Raw genomic sequence first — 11,808 nt, forward strand, 5'->3', positions numbered from 1 at the left:
TAAATTTGATCATAATGACATAATGATATGATACAGGATGTAGAGAAACTACCCAGTAGTAGAACTCTAAAAACAGTTTACAATATAAGGTCACGAGCCCATCTTCTTTTCAGGCGCCTCTGAGGATTGCCAGGAATGGAAGAGGAAGCAAGGTTAGAAACGAGTGGGTTTGGGTATAAATAGTTTTAAATTATATAATAATTGGTTAGTAAAATAAAAATTTGAAAATAAATATTTAAAAAGTACTCTCTTATGCAGTGTTGCCAAACATGGCAACAGGTGCGTAAAGTACTGGAGCAGTGAATTCATCTAAAGGAGCGAATTTAATGTGGCGTGGTCAGGACTAGATGTTCCTTGTCTTGTTATTTTTTTCCACTGTCAACGACACGACTCGCCATATTTTCAGTTCTGTCACCCGGAAAAGAAGTTCACTGGTACAAGAATCAGTCGGCGATTTTCTAGTATAAAAGACAATATTAGTTTTAATAACAAATTGTTAATAGTCATCGGTAAATAATTGGTTTTAAATAAATATTTTACTTAAATAATGCTAAAGGTTCCGTTGGTTCGTTTTTTGAACCTAATTTGCGTGATGAATAAATCTTGCTTTAATTATTCTCAAGAATGAATTTATTCTCAAACAATCGAAACAGGAAATGACAACAATTACACATGAGTGAACTAAACATGTATTCTAATAAAATCATTAATATATATATATATATATCACCTAAACTGTTTTAGGTTTTTAATCTTTCAATTTATTTTATGTATAAATGTAAAACATAGGTGATATGTGATAAGGAGAGAAAAATGAATTGTCTGGAATAAAACGGAATTTAGTAGTAAATTGGATTTTACATCGGGGATATTTTTTTATCTTGGATGCATTAATTACCAAAACCCGTTAGCAAATATTGCTAGTTTTGTTTTTTGTTTAATGACGTAAAACATCACTGCTCATTACCGCCATTAATTTCTTATTTAATTTTTCTTAATTTTTTTTTTCTTCTGTTTGATGTTGTATTTGTAACAGTAAACTTTTTGATTTTAAAAACTGAAATACTAATTCTATTGTTTCATCGGCATCTTTAAGGGTTTATTAAAATATTCGAGTGTAATCTTAAGCTATTGTGGTATGATGTGAAATATGGGCATTTCTGGAAGATATGGCTAATCGTCAAATTGTTGTTAAAATATTGACAATTCGGAGGCGTTCGTTTTAGGATAAAATATGAGTGAGTCCCGTATAGTCTATGAGCTAAAATGTTGGTAGCTTATGATGATTTGTGAAAATAAAAAAAAAACATTAAAAAAATAATAATAAGTAATTACTACGAAAAATTGAACTCGAACAAATTTGTTAGATTTTTCGCAACAATTTTTTTTGGTTATTTACGCATTCAAATCCTATCGGATAGAAAAAGAAAATCCTTGAGGTGAATTCATCTTTTAATTTCATTTGCTATCAGAATTTGTAAACAAAAATACCCCATTCCAAGGGAAATCCTAGATTTGGCCGTGAACTATATGCATGTTATATATAGTTCATAAGGTGATATGATAAGACATCACCTGTATAAATAGAAAACTCCAATATTAATTTAACTCATACCTCAAGTACAAATTACAATTAAATAAAAAAAATAATAATAAATGAGTGCTATCTATCTATATTGATATATCATGAAGTTATGTTTAAAATAATATTCAATATAAATTTAGTCAGAAACTGCACGTCGATTTCGACTATTACAGCACTTACTAGACAAACGGTCTAAACTTCCAACACATTACAAAAGACTGATCTAAATGACTGTAATAAGGCCAATCTGGACATATGGAGTCGAGCTTTAGGGCTCCACTAAACCTTCGAATTCCTCTCGTATTCAATCTTTACAATCCAAAATCCTCAATCCTCCTTACTTTGTCACAAATAAAATCATACATAAAGACCTTAACTCTTTCACGTTCACTATGTAACCGATCTGGCCCGAACCAGATATCACTCCTTCCATTATAAACTCTCTAACCATTCAAACCCCCTAGTTTCTAATCTTGCATCCTCTTCCATTCCTGACAGACCTCAGAGGCGCCTGAAAAGAAGATGGCCACGAGACCAGCTAATGTAAAATGTCATTAGAGTGCTACCAATGGGTAGTTTCTCTACACGCCTGTAACACTCCAATTTAACTTAGATCAGATTTACTAAATGTATTATAATGTACAGTTGTAAATAGCAATAAATAAATATTAAAAAAAAAAAAGAATTTGAATATAGACTACATAAAATAAAATCTTCTATAGAATCGAATTTCTCTAATTATGAAGTAAAATTAAACCCCGATTCATGGAAATGATTAAGAAATGAGAAATGAAATTCTAATACGATGTTTTAGAATGAAAGGCGGAGAGGAACAAGGTTATCCCCAATTACCTTGGAAGTATTTTAGAGCCAATAATGAAGGCAATTGAAATTTCACTGGAATCTTCCTCCCTCTTTTGATTGTTGTCAAAGTAAAACTCAACCTAATCATCGCATCAGAACTCACGGGTCTTCTAAAATGGGAAAACATTTCGAACTCACAAATATAGTTGGATAGAAAGATATCGTACTGTAATAATGTAACCGTGTATGTTTAGTGATGTAGCAAAATCACCGTGAAGTATTTACAAGTACTTCAACGTTTCGTTGTGTTAAAACTGAAGTTATTGGATATTTTCTGTCAACTATTCTCGTAGGAGTTCCCATGGTTTTTCCTAACTTAATTCGCAAAATTTTGATTTTGAATAATTTGGAGAAAAAAAAATTGTTTTTTGTAGAATTGTATTTCGCCAACTATTAGACGTAATGAGCTTTGTAATGGTTCGAATATTATACATAAATATCTAAATATAAATATTAAAAAAAAAAGTTAGTCAGAAATATGATTTAATTTAAGTTTTCAAACGATCCATCTTTTTTAATATCAGTAGTAAAGTCAATTATTGTGCTTTGATTAAGTATATAAAGTATTTTCTCAGCATTATGTTTATTTATATTTAGTTTTTACCTCAGGTTAGTCCGTCAATCCGGTTAAATGGGGGTTTACCGTTTATCTTCGTTCATCGCTAAATTGAACCAATCTGATTACATTCCTATCCTTTTTGAAGAAGCGAGAATAGGCAAATAGAAAAAAAGTACGGAAAATTATTATTTAATTAAAATGCAAATAGTCGAACTAAATTAATATTTTCATAAGTTAGTTATAACAGCTCTTCTGTAGTGTACAGTATGTAATAGAATGGAGAAGTTGCTGTAATAATACTGTTAATTAATTTATGGTCTTAATGAGTTTTTAATTAGCTGTATGTTCTGGCTACTATTGTTACATACAGGATTGCCTTAATTTATCTTTTCTCCATTCTTTCCTTCGGACAGTTCCAGGCGGTGGGTAAACGAATGACCCTCCACCCAGCTTAACTGTAGCCATCAGCAATCTAAACATGGTTCTAATTTCACTCTTACAATTATAATGGCATATATAATTGGAAAAAATAATTATACCAACAGAAAAAACTTAAAACAATGCATAATTTTTTTTATTATGAAACATATAAAAATATTAAATATATTCAATAAAATAAATAATAAAGTTTGGCTAACAAATATCCTTATATTATACAAAGGTTCAACTTATATAAAATAAATATTTAGTAATTTGTATTTTCCATATTATCTTCTACTTAAAATATATAAAATCGACCAACTTTTCGGAGTACTTCTCCATCTTCAAGGTTTTCTACAAATTTAAAAGAGTGCAACAATAAAAATAATAATAAAGTCAATTGTACACATATTATTTAAATAATTATTAAAAATTCGTTTAAAATACTTTTTATCACAAAAGTTTATTTGCAACATCATGGATCTACGTCGCTGTATCCTTTCCATCTATTTTTTCTTCGTCAAATTTTAAAACAATATTTTTAAAATATAAGAGAAACATCTAGAGTAACTATATTTGTCATACTGAAAAAGTTATATTATCTAAGCCTATCCTAATTTCCTAATATTTAAATATATTCACAATTGGTTATAATATTATTTTTATTCTTGGTTTGCTCAAATTTTTAAAGAACTCTGAAGACGAAGTAGAACTCCAAAACGTTGGTTGATTTTATATATTTTTAATAAAAGAGAATATGGAAAGTACAATTCACTGAATATCTATATTAATAACCACGGAAAACATTACACAAAACATTTTTAAATATAAAAGTATATGAAAATAAATATTTTTATAAAAGTTTTACATTATATAGATATTTTTAACATATTCCTAACGTTTCGGCATAATCCATTGGCCGTTTTCAAACATAATCACCTCAGTTATATTATTAAAATATAGTTTCACGTAAGCAACTTACAGATATACTTGTAGTTATTTTTTAAAAAATGAAGAAACAAACTTTTAGCATTTATAATTTTAACAGTAATATATTTTCTAGGAATTCGTGTATAATATTAATTTGAATATTTTAGATAAATGGCCAATTTATTTCAGCCGAAATGTTACAAATATGTAAATAAAGTTTCGAGTATAAGTTAAAGTTTTTTGTTGAAAAACTAAGTAACTCTATAGGAATAATTATTTTGTCCAATGATTTATAACAGTTAAATTAGAACAATATTAAGTCCGAACGTTACAAGCTTGTTAAATATATGTTTAATTTTAAACCGTTATAAATTTGTTTATTGTAATGTGGTTTTATTTTAAAAGATTGTGGGTGTAATGCGGTCTAAATGATTTTCCTTAATATTAATTGATATTTATTAATTAAAAATGAATCCTACTGGAAAAATAAACAACTAAAATGAAGACTTTTACAATAGATATAAAGATTAAGTTAGAAAAATAAATCCAGTTAAACGTACCTTAGAAGTGAAAAAAGGGTCAGAACCAACAATCTATTCATACCTGCAACTGTAAAAAAACATTTGATTAGAATGATTTCAAATAAATATGATTTATTAAAATAAAGAAAATACATGTATATTTACTAATTAAATTATTCCAATGTAAAACTTCAACCCTTCCCACTTCTTAAAATCTTTATTGTTGACCAGGCTGAACCTAACTTTGGAAAGAATATATTAAAAATATTTAATATACAAATTAAACGTTAGAGGATAGTATGGATACCACATAAATAAATTTAAAGATAAGTATAGAAAATATTTGTGATGTAGCATGATGAAGGGTTGATGATGAGCTGGTATAGCTTAAAAAATTTCATTATAATAAAAATCTTAAAAAGTGAGAAGGTCTTTAAATTGTTACATTTAATTAATATAATAACTATTTAACTTTATGACTCTTGAAAAATAATAATTATGAATTTAATTTCTTCATAAATTCATATAAACGAGTTGTTGATTTCAAATCAAGCCATATATATTTTTTTTCTGTAAAAAATGCAACATTTTATTGAAAGTGTTTTAAATAAATATGATTTAACAATATCGAGAAAATACATGTGAATATACAATTCATATGAACAATCAAGCACTAAGATAAGTGAAAAATCAACTCAAGAAATACTAGTCAAAAACTCCATGATCCAATATATCATAATAGGAATATAACGTAAAGGGATTTCTAGCTAACTGAGATAATAAAAGAAATACAGGAATTTAATTAAATTTAATTAATTAAATACAGGGATTAAATATGAGATGTAGGATGATGCTCGAAATATTCTTATATAATAAAGATTTTAATAAATAAGAAAGGTTGAATTTTTTCTTTGAAATTATATTAATAATATAATAATAACATAAACCCTTGAAAAATAATTAATCCAAATTTTTTAATTGATTTATATATTTGAGGTGTTTATTCCAAAACTTGCCGTATATATTTTTTTTTTTTTTTTTTTTTTATAATTTATTTATTGTTATTTACAAATGTATAAGATATATACAAGTAAATTTGCTGAAGGTGAGATAGGGACATGATACAAACATGTGGAGAATCTACCCATTGATAGAACTCCAATAACATTTCTAGAAGAGAAGATTCCGAGGCCATCTTCTTTTCAGACGCCTAGGAGGATTATTAGGTTATGATGGTTGACTTGATTTGTGACAAGGATTTTGGGCTGTAAGGATTGGATTCGGGAGGAATTTGATGGTTTAATAGAGCCCCAAACCTCAACTCCGTATGTCCAGATAGGCCTTATAATATTCATGTAGATCACTCTTTTGTAATGGATTGGCAATTTTGACCGTTTGTCTAGTAAATGTTGTAATAGTCGAAATCGACGAGCAGTTTCCTGTTTTATTAGTCTTGTATGAGGATTCCATGTCAGTCGTTTGTCGAGATGTAGTCCTAAATAGCCGTATATCTTAAAATTCTTAATTTTGTTATCTATTTAATTAACATTGTTGGTATCTACCAGATCGCAAGGTTAAAGGATACTTTTATAAAATATTTAAATAACATGCTAATATTTTTAAATTCTATATAATAATAATAAAAACAATTCGTTATAAGAAAATATTATAAAAATAATAATAAAGTAGAATACTCTTCATTTACACCCTTCGTGACAGTTAAAAAAATTAAATAAACTTACCCTTGGCTAGTTTAGTTGTTCTCAGTCAAGCGAAAAAATTCCGTGGCATTTGAAAAGCGCTAAGATAACTGAGCAATCAACTCTAAAATTCCATTCAAAAGCAATGTGGCAGGTAGGATGGTCACAGATAGGAAGGCGTTATTTTTGGCTGATGGAACAATTAGTGTCCATCAAAAGGCTATCAACAGTCAAATTGGAACGGTCATCGATAGGTTTCCTCCTGCAATGGCTAATACTCTCTGTCCCGAATTTTATCGCCAAACTGCAATCTGACGGTCTCACCCTTCCGATAACATCAACTGCCGAAGTATTGTCCAATATTGAACGTTGTGTCAAATCGAATTCATCTAAAACATTAACATTTAGAAAATAGGAGCTATCAGTATTTTATATAATATTTCCCATAGTAGAACAGTGGGACCCCGCTTATCCGTCTTAGTCGGAGCCGATACTTTGCCAGTTAGGGCAAAGAGCCGGTTGATCCGGGGTGTATAAAAGAAACATCATAACACAACAATATTACTTTAACCTGTAATTGAATATGTATGGGATATTTATATTATTAAAAAAAACTTTTAAATTATGTATCATTTTTTTTTTTAAATTGGTCCAATTAATTTAAATTCATTAGATTTTCCACTTAGAAATTTCATCGAAGATATTAATATAAATATCACATGAATATTCAATTACAGTTAAATTAATATTGAAGTTTTATGCACCCCGGATCAACAGGATTTTCATAAATAATCTTCAAATACATAATTTAATTTAGGGAGCACGACAGCACAGTTGTAAGGCTCTGCACTTTTAAGTTCAAGGATCTGGGTTCGAATCCGGCAGCGGATAATTATTTATTCTGTTACTGTAGCTGTGAGTCATCCCTGTAGGTTTTGGAGCGCTTCTGGGGTCCACTCAGCCTCATAAAGAGGGCACTCTTAATTGGGGGAAAATATCGTGGTTGAGCGTAATCTTGAAAAAATTATCTTCTTGTTTAACCGTTGTTCAGAAAACAGTTCTTCCTTAGAAAGTACTGAATCCTCCCTTCATAGATCTTAAAGGTTCAGATTATTGAACATAATTTAATTTAAGCATGTAATTTAAGTTCTTTCTTTTTACCTCCCGTTAAGTGAGGTTATACTGTGTGTAGGCTGTCAATGCATCTATGACAGTAGGATATAGAATATCAGTGTGCATATGATGGTATAAAAGTCATTACAAACAAATATCATCTCGTTTCACTGTGGTAGATTCAATTCTTAAATTAAACCTTTGTAATCAATACTTAGTGCAAATTAAATGTAAACATAAATAATGAAACTAGCAACAAGCGAAAAGCAGGAGGTAATATTTTTTTCAAGATGACTCATTGACGGTAATGTAACTTCCAAGTGACATATAGTAGAGTGAAGTTAATTTATACAATAAACAACAATACAAAAACTATTTTTCCTATACTCCTTTTTAGCTGTTATGACAATATTAAAAAATATGACTGTAACGACAATAGTCATATTTTTTTAATAATGAAAATGGAAAAGTGAAAACATTTATTTCCTTTAATTAATTATAGAATTCTTTTATGCTTTATATTAATTCATTTTTACTATCGCTAAGAATGAAAATAAATACACTCACTAATTTTAAATAAATAAAAATTTAACGGTACTTTGTAAAAATCAATTTTTAAAATTCAGCATTAATGTCAGATTCTTAATGCTTATTAGACCTATTTTATATAAAAATTGTGTAATTCTACATTGATATAACAAGTTTAATCAAAATCGTTAGTAAAAGCAAAACAAAATCTTTAGTAAAAAGGTGTAAAGTCGATAATTCCGGTAAATCGATTTTAGCAAAACATCATCTGTGGCATGATATTTATTTATTTTTAAAAATTTATTTATTGCTATTTATTACTTTATATACATGAAAAAGCATCTAGTAAATTTGGTTTAAGAACATAAGTGGAGTGATACAGGCATGTAGAGAAACTACCCATTGGTCGTAGGAGGATTGTCAGGAGTAGAAGAAGGATTAAAGTTAGAAACTATTGGGTTTTCTAACTTAAATACGCAATTTCAGTTTTGTACAATTTGAGCTAACCTATTCAAGGGCCTTGAATGTATTTTCTTCTAAAACACTGATTCAAAATTTTTCATGAACGTAATGCATTCCCACTCTATACAATTCATATGTAGGTAATTGAAAGTATAAAACTAATAATTATTTAAAAATGATCCCATAAAAAATTAAATGAAGTATTTTCATTTTACTATTAAATAAAAACATTAAACTAAGTTATATATTAATAAAATATAACTGACTGTAAAAACATAATATTTTTGATAAATGAAAATAGATTTTATATCTAGTGTAAAATAGGAGCTTCAATTGGAGGCGTGCCCGAGTGGTGCCCACGGGATCTGGCCCCTTTTGGCCCATTCAGCCCCTTTCAATCTACACATTATTATTTATCTACTAAATAATAGTTACTAAGTAAATAAGCATCATAATTTTAATTAATAAAACTGTTTATAACCGGCATTAGAATCAAGTGCTACATACTTTTTATTTTGTTTATTGTACTTGCAAACGTGAAAATACTCATTTTTTATCGTTGTAATAAAATTCAATTTTTAGAATAAAACTATTTATGGCTAACAAACGTTTTGGCCCAATTTTTTTCAGTCAGGGCTATCTGACTGAAAAAAAGATGTCAGAGTGACCTTGACTCAAACTTTGACAATCAGACAGCCTTGATGAAGTCCTGCGAACCGGGGCGAATTGTTGGTTAACAATAAATATTTATCTTTTACTATTTTGATATCTTTAATTGACTCTCTTACTATAATCTACTTCATACGGTCAACTTTCTTCTTCCAATTTAGAATAAAACGTTATTTTTTTTTTTAAAGTTATATAAAATTGTTCAATTGTTGTTGTTTAGATCCGAGGCCAAAAAAAAAAAAAACTAACGGTTATTATTGCCGTTGTTAATTAATAATTATTAAACTAGATATTAAATCGTTTTTCTTAACTGAACAATTTATGATATCAAATAATAATAAAATAGTTGCAAAAAAAAAATACAGATAGGTCAGGTGGTAAATAAAAATGATATAATATTAATTAATTTCACTATAAATTGCATATTTATACTATCCATACATTGATGTTCTAAGCACAACAGATATGATCCCAGGAGATGTAACAAATTTCCCTAAAAGTTTCGCTGTTATATTCATTCAGATACATATTCGTAATTAAGGAAATAATTAGGGTCCCATTTGGGATAGGATTACATGGGCTCGAACAGCCTGAATATAAAAGTAATGTATTACCTACAATGTAATATCTTTGTGTAGTCCAGTCCTATTCTACTCGATCCTAATGGTTTTCTGAAATTTGTGGAAAAATTATTTTCCCAGCGGGCTGTCCAGTTATTCCTACATATTATTGTTCAGGAATTACGTGGTCATTTATTTACCTATATAATATAAATAGTCATAAGTAAAAAAAAGCACAAATTTAAATTTGGTTTTCAACTATTAAAAGTAACGTATTTTTTTAAAGAGGTAGTAGGGTAATAAATACACTATCAGCGAACACGATATAAATTTATTAATTAATAACTAAATTTTAAATTTCTATTGTTAACGATTTTGTTATTATTTAACCAATTTATCAACTTATGTTAATTTGAAATATGCTTACAATATTTTATCATTACTATTATCCATTTTATTTTCTGTTTATCTATTTTCTTATCAATAATAATTATTCACATTTTAAAAATTTAATATGTATGGATGGAATGATTTTTTTTATATACAGGCAGATTGTATTTTTCAATAAAAATTAATTAATATATACAATCATTATGTAACAGATGTTCCAATCCTAAATGTTGAGAACTGCTGTAAATAATTACATTGGAGTTCTGGCAATGGCCAGATTATCCACTCAAGTCTGCGGCTAGCGTCCTCACTCATCCTCCACTGACTTATACTATTAGTGACGCGGTTGATAAAGGAACACTACGAACTTCCCAAGTCCAGCTTTTTTCATAACAATTGGTAGTACAAGGTCAGTTCGGAGATGTAATAATCTTGTATATGAATAAATGTGATTAATACGTTATTTTTTTCTTTTATTATTGTATATAAGAAAATATAATAAATTCTTATATTTATTTTCTACAAATTATTTTGTTAAAATTTAATTTTATATCTCTGTAAATATGGTATGAATGAGCTCTTTTACTAATATCTCCATTATATAACAATATAATACTTCTAGAATAAAAATATATTAAAAAAATTAATATATATGTGATAAGAGCAATTCTTTAAGGGAACCATAGGGTCAGCGAGGGAAAGGGGGGAAGGCAGAAATCATAACTTTTATGTACTTTTTAGGAACTATAAGAAATAAATACACAACCCTAATTCTTTTCTGTTACTCTTTTTGTTTTTAAATTGCCAATGCGAAATGTTTTATTCTCCAGTAATAATGCTTCATCAGTTTTAAAAAAGGCTTTAAATATTGAGATTAGGGTATTTATCTCATTATTTAAAGCTTTTATGGATAAAAAACAAAAATTATCTAATAAAGTTTTTGAGAAAAAAGTACACAAACAATAACAAAAACATTATTTTAGCTATTGTCGTTTTTCTTTTGACTTTTTGTTTCTCTATTGTTTTCATCTTTGCATTGACCTATATTATGACCTATACCCGAAGTTTAAACAATACAGAACAAACAACCTTTGAAACAACCTTGAAAACTTCCACAAACAAAGATAGTCAGTAATTTTTATAGGTTTTTCAAGGGTGAACAGTTTTGCACTTCAAATATTCGAAAAAAAAAATTAGGATTTAACAAATATTTTTGTAGTATCATCTAATTTCTGAAAAAAAAAACATACATTTTTAGTGAAAGTAATTAACATGACATAGAGCGTATTAAAATAACGATTTTTAAAATTATAAATCCATAAACAAAATAATAATGTTAATGTGGAATGAATTTGGATTTTGTTGTGTCCAGAAAATAAATTTTGCTTCAACATTGATCTCAAAAAGTTGAATTTTTTTTGTCCTTTTCATTTCCTTAACGCATTATTATTGTTGATAGAAACTGATGTTGCCAGGTACATGCTAGAAGTGATGAGAATTTCAGTAG

This window comes from Halyomorpha halys, unplaced genomic scaffold, assembly GCF_000696795.3.
Source record: "Halyomorpha halys isolate HHAL.00 unplaced genomic scaffold, Hhal_1.1 Scaffold367.1, whole genome shotgun sequence".
Taxonomy (NCBI): Eukaryota; Metazoa; Arthropoda; class Insecta; order Hemiptera; family Pentatomidae; genus Halyomorpha; species Halyomorpha halys.